The following is a 6822-nucleotide window of genomic DNA, read 5'->3' as shown; positions in this document are numbered from 1 at the left end:
GGAAGCTGTTAATGCTCTTCTTGCTCAGAACAAGCTTATGTCTCAGCAATTAAATCTACTTACTCAGCAGATAGGTGGCATGCAAGTCTCAGCTGTCAACACCCAAAATCCACCTCAAGAGGTCTCTTATGACATGGCAGGTAATTTTGTGCAAAATGATACTTATGATTATGCTCAATCCTCTTCTGAACAGGTCAATTACATGGGGAGTGGTCCTAGGAATCTCAACAATGATCCATATTCTAAGACACACAATCAGGGGTGGAGAAATCGCTCAAATTTTGGATCGAGGGACCAACCTCAGAGACCTCAGAACTTCAACAATAATTCTCAGGACGGCTTCTAATAGAATAATTATAATAACCGCCAATTTCCGTCTCAGCAGCAACAACCACCTCAGCAGGCAAACATTAAATCCCAAGAAGATTCTAGTAAAATCAAGAGAAAAGAAAGAGGAAGAAGAATGACAACTACAATTGATCTATCAAATTACAACAGAGCTCCCTAACCCAATGAAAAGAGTTAGTTGTTCATTGCTCTACCAAAACAGAAAAGAAAGAAAGTGCAAAAAAAAAAAAAAACAAAGATGAAGATTAAAACTAAAATTGAAACTTCAAAGTTCATAAATGAAAAGTACAAACTGGAATTAAACTACTACTAAGAAAAGAAAAAAAAAAAGAGAAAAGGAAGCAGAGTGTAGAAAGGGAGGGGTCCGAAGACCCACTCCCCTTGGAGTGTGCCAATTCACAGAAGTTCAAATTGGTCTTCACTCTCTCCCCCTTCCTTAAATTTCTGGATGCTTTGAATATTAAAACTAAGGCCTTTATATAGGCTCTCCTAAATTACAAAATGAAATTAAAAGCAAATTACAATTAAATGAAAATTCCTATTCTAGATGCTTCTTGTGGCCTTGATTGGTTAACACTTGTGGGCTTGCTTGCTTGAGGTAAGGTGGTCCTTGAAAGAGAAATGAATCAATTTGAGGTCCAGGTGCTAATCGTTAGTGCTACCGTTAGCCACACTAACGCTACAAGTGTGGCGTTAGTGCTGAAGTTAGTGTGGCTAACGTCACACTTGCTACCCAGTTGGTATTTTTGGGGATTAAAAGATGCCTCTTGTTTGTAATCCAATTTCATGCCCACTATATACTATTATATATCATTGGAAAATTCTAAATTTCAGCTTTCTAACGCAACTAGAATCACCTCGATTGGTCCTCTGTAACTCAAGTTATGCTCCGTTGAAGAGGACAGGGTCGCTGGCGTAGTTGCTGGCGTTATTGGCAAAAGTGAGTGCCAATAACGTCAGTGTTCAGGGGATTAATATTGCCAGGTTCTGGAGCTCAAACTTAATTTCCACCCCATACTATTATATATTGTTGGAAATCCCTAGATGTCTACTTTTCAACACTTTTAAAAGTGCATCATTTGGAGCTCTACAACTCGAGTTACACTTCTTGGAAGGTGAAGAGGTCAGCTGACCTTACTACAGTTGATACCATGTTCATCTTTGCACTTTTGAGGCAGGTTTTCTCTCTCAAATTTAGTGTCCACCATATAGTGCCATATATGGTTGGAAAGCTCTGGAATCCTACTTTCCAATGCCACTGGAATCATCGCTTTTAGAGATTTGTGGCTCAAGTTATTCTTGTTTGAAGAAGGCATGGTCAGGCTGCCGGGTGAGATTTTTCCCACGTTAGTGTAACTAACGTGGCCCTTAACGTAGGCATACCAAAGCTCGAGGGCGTTAGTGACACTCACCTTTGTCACTAACACTACAAGACTCTGCCTCTTCCACGTTAGTGCCTCACGTTAATGGAACTAACGGGGCCACTAACGTGGGTGTTCTTGGGCTTCGCTAAAGTTAGTGGCGTACCCAATTGGATGAAGATCGAAAGCTTTCTAGCAAAATCAAGAGAAAAGAAAGAAGAAGATGAATGATGAAAACAATTTAATCCACTAAATTCCAACAGAGCTCTCTAACCCAATGAAAAGAGTTAGTTATTCATTGCTATACTCAAACAGAAAAGAAAGAAAGTGCAAAAAAATAAAGATGAAGATTAAAACTGAAATTGAAACTTCAAAGTTCATAAATGAAAAATACAAACTAGAATTAAACTACTACTAAGAAAAGAAAAAGAAGAGAAAAGGAAGAAGAGTGTAGGAGGGGAGGGGTCCGAAGACCCACTCCCCTTGGAGTGTGCCAATTCACAGAAGTTTGAATTGGTCTTCACTCTCTCCCCCTTCCTTCAATTTCCCGTTATTCCTGAATGAATTCAATGTAGAAACTAAGGCCTTTTTATAGGCTCTTCTAAATTACAAAATAAAATGAAATTAAAAGCAAATTATAATGAAATGAAAATTAACTATTCTAGATGCTTCTTGTGGCCTTGATTGGTTAACACTTGTGGGCTTGCTTGCTTGAGGTTGGGTGGTCCTTGAAAGAGAAGTGAATAAAGTTGAGGTCCAGGTGGTAATTGTTAGTGTTACCATTAGCCATACTAACGCTACAAGTGTGGCATTAGTGTTGAAATTAGTGTGGCTAACGTCACACTTGCTACCCAATAGGTGTTTTTAGGGCTTAAAAGATGCCTATTATTTGTGCTCTAATTTTATGCCCACTATAGACCATTAAATATCATTGGAATGATCTAAAATTCAGCTTTCTAACGCAACTGAAATCACCTCAATTGGCCCTCTGTAACTCATGTTATGCTTCTTTGAAGGGGACAGGGTTGCTGGCATAGTCGCTGGCGTTATTGGCAAAGTTAGCCACAGTAACGGCAGCGTTCAGGGAATTAATATTGCCAGGTTCTGGAGCTGAAAATTAATGTCCATCTCATACTATTATATATTGTTGGAAAGTCCTGGATGTCTACTTTCCAACACCTTTGGAAGCGCATCATTTGGAGCTCTACAGCTCGAGTTGCATCTCTTGGAAAGTGAAGAGGTCAGCTGGCCTTACTACAGGTTGATACCATGTTCATCTTTGCACTTTTGGGGGAGGTTTTCTCCCTTAAATTTAGTATCCACCATGTAGTACCATATATGCTTGGAAAGCTCTGGAATCCTACTTTCCAATGCCACTAGAATCAACTCTTTTGGAGCTTTGCGGCTCAAGTTATTCTTGTTTGAAGAAGGCATAGTCAGGCTGTCAGGTGAGATTTTGCCCAAGTTAGTGTCCACGTTAGTGGCACTAATGTGGCCACTAACGTAGGCCTTCTTTGCTTCGCTAAAGTTAGTGGCGTTAACGTTGCCACTAACTTTCCATGCTCTCCTTCTTCAAAGTTAATGCCATTAACGTTCCCACTAACGTTCCAAACTTTTCTACCTTCCACGTTAATGGCCACATTAGTGGCGCTAACGTAGCCACTAACGTGGCTCTTCTCTGCTTCTTTTGGTCTGAAATCAAACAAACAAAGTGTATCAAAGTAACATACAAGATAAACTTTACTATACTAAGTGTGCTAATAATGCTCAAAATCATACTTTCACTTAGTGTGATCTATTTCATTATATTTACCATGTATATTAACTAAAATTCACCTATGCTTGAGATTTTGTTTCATGGAGAGATTTTTCATGCTTTTGCTCCTTTATCAATAGAAATTGTATGAAAATGAATTAAAATCTACTGAAAGAGCATAGAAAAACAGGCCATGATGCCCTGGCATCACAACACCAAACTTAAATCTTGCTTGTCCCTAAGCAAGAAGAGAATCATGCAATAAGGTTTGACAATCCAAGGTAAGAAGAGTAGCAGTGTAATGTTCATGGTTAGCTAGCTTTCTATGCATGCAACAATCACAAAAGAAATTCAGATGATTGATGCCTCTATCTAGCTCATTTTATAAAATCTTTTCTGTATGTTTCTTCCTTGAACAAGCTTTTCATTCTCTTTTTATCTTATCTTCTTGGGTGCTTTGCACCATGATTTAAAAGCTACGACTCTAAATGCTTTGTTTTCAAGTATTACCACTTGATACATAAGCACCACAAGCATTTAATCAGAGGACTCTTTTAGCTCATTTTGTTTTCTTGTCTTCTTGACTCTCTAATCATTGATGCTCAGAGCCTTGAGCTTTGAGGGAGTGCTTTTGCACTTGAGCCTATCCTTGACTCTAAATGTTTTGTTTTCAAGCTTTTTGCTTGATACATAAACACCACAAGCACTTAACAATTGAATTTTCATTGGTACTCAGAGCCTTCAGCTTTCTCATTCTCTCCCTTTTCTTTTCTTGCCTTATTTGCAATTGCTTTTTCAAGGTTTTCATGATTTCAAAAATTTCATAAAATATCCTAGATGAAAACTTCAATTAAATAAATTCAAATGCAATTGAGCAACAATAGTCATGCTAGCTTCCCAATACTTATATGCTCATGCTAACTTCTTCTTAAATGACCTTGTTTGTTTATGATCATGAAATTACATTGCTTTGGACTCACAAAAATTCAAGATGGCAATCATAATGTCACAGCAACATATTGTAATTCAAAAATCAAACTATGCTTATTCATAAGGAGCAAGCACACATACATACAAAGAAATTAGAAGACAATCATGCAATTGAATGTACTGGAAATAAGTAAGAGAAAAAAGGAACTTTACCACCTTGTAGTTCATCTTCATTGTTGTTGCCCTTTTTCTCCTACTTTTCTCCCTTCCCACACCAATTTAGACTAATTGTTTGTCCTCAAGCAGCAAATAAAATAGTGGTGGTGGGGTCTATGATGGGTCATGAACGTCTTACATACTGAAATGTAAGTGATGTATGTGGTTAAGCAAGCAAAAATTAAGGATAACACTGTAGGCCAAAGAAGCATAGACATTATGATTATACAAATAACTGGTGTTGCTGGATACATTGCATAGAAAAATAAATGGCACACCAAACTTAGTGTGACACTTTCTCTTGGAATTGATGCAAGTATCCAGAAAGATTGAAAACTGAATGTTGCCAGGCAACACCAAACTTAGAATGTGATCATATACCAATTTTATTTGAGAAGAAGCTAAGCAAAAGAAACTGTTGTATTAATAACAAAATCACCAAGAGCCAGAGATGTCACGAATAGGGACTTCTTGGTGAGGCATTAACACAAATAGTTAGATAGCAAAAGAAAATAAAGAAACAAAAGAAAACAAAGACAAAAGAAAAGTGTCTAATCTAGTAAATCAATCAACCGGTAGTTTGTTAATCACAATTAATCCCCAGCAACGGCGCCATAAACTTGATGCACGAAAACTTGTCTCTGAACAAATTTCTCTTCGGCAAGTATACCAAATTGTCGTCAAGTAAAAACTCACAATAGAGTGAGGTCGAATCCACAGGGATTAACGGATTAAGCAATCAATGGTTAATTGATTATCCTAGTTAGACGAATCAGATTGGAGTGATAAGCAACAAGGAAATGTAATTTGCATGAATGTAAAGGAAAAACTATAAAGTGCAGAGAAGTAAAATGGCAAGAAAAGTAAATGTAAGAACTAAAAATAAAATGAACATTGGGATCAAGAGATATTGCAATTCTCCGGATCAAGTTCATTCTCATCTCTTCCTCAATCAATGCATTCATTGATCTCCTTGGCAATCTTAAGTGATTGGATCCCAATTCCTTGGCAATCCAATCTCTCTAAGCTTGAACAATTTCTCAATTCCTTGATTTAATTGCTCATGGGAAGAGATGAAGTTTGGTCACTGATTATACCACATGCATTCCCAAATCAAAGTGTTGGTAGGATTATATGTCACTATATCCATCCAAACCCCAATTTGGTCCAGCATGAGAAAGCATTTCTAGCATGATCTCCTTATTCCTCTTCCAAGGTTCCGAGGAGATCCAATTATGGAGAGCTTCTCTTCCAAGATAGCTAACCAATTGGATGAAGAACGAAAGCTTTCTAGTAAAATCAAGAGAAAAGAAAGAGGAAGAAGAATAACAACTACAATTGATCCATCGAATTACAACAAAGCTCCTTAACCCAATGAAAAGAGTTAGTTATTCATTGCTCTACCAAAACAGAAAAGAAAGAAAGTGCAAAAAAAAAAAAATAAAGATGAAGATTAAAACTGAAATTGAAACTTCAAAGTTCATAAATGAAAAGTACAAACTGGAATTAAACTACTACTAAGAAAAGAAAAAAAAAAGAGAAAAGGAAGAAGAGTGTAGGAGGGGAGGGGTCCGAAGACCCACTCCCCTTGGAGTGTGCCAATTCACAGAAGTTCGAATTGGTCTTCACTCTCTCCCCCTTCCTTCAAATTCTGGATGCTTTGAATGTTAAAACTAAGGCCTTTATATAGGCTCTCCTAAATTACAAAATGAAATTAAAAGAAAATTACAATTAAATGAGAATTCCTATTTTAGATGCTTTTTGTAGCCTTGATTGGTTGACACTTGTGGACTTGCTTGCTTGAGGTAAGGTGGTCCTTGAAAGAGAAATGAATCAAGTTGAGGTCCAAGTGCTAATTGTTAGTGCTACCGTTAGCCACACTAATGCTACAAGTGTGGTGTTAGTGCTGAAGTTAGTGTGGCTAACGTCACACTTGCTACCCAGTTGGTGTTTTTGGGGATTAAAAGATGCCTCTTGTCTGTACTCTAATTTCATGCCCACTATAAACTATTAAATATCGTTGGAAAGCTCTGAATGTCAGCTTTCTAACACAACTAGAATCTCCTCAATTAGACCTCTGTAACTCACGTTATGCTCCCTTGAAAGGGACAGGGTTGCTGGCATAGTCGCTGGCATTATTGGCAAAAGTGAGTGCCAATAACGTCAACGTTCAGGGGATTAATATTGCCAGGTTCTGGATATCAAAATTAA

Source organism: Arachis ipaensis, chromosome B10, assembly GCF_000816755.2.
Source record: "Arachis ipaensis cultivar K30076 chromosome B10, Araip1.1, whole genome shotgun sequence".
NCBI lineage: Eukaryota > Viridiplantae > Streptophyta > Magnoliopsida > Fabales > Fabaceae > Arachis > Arachis ipaensis.
This window is presented reverse-complemented; position numbering follows the sequence as displayed.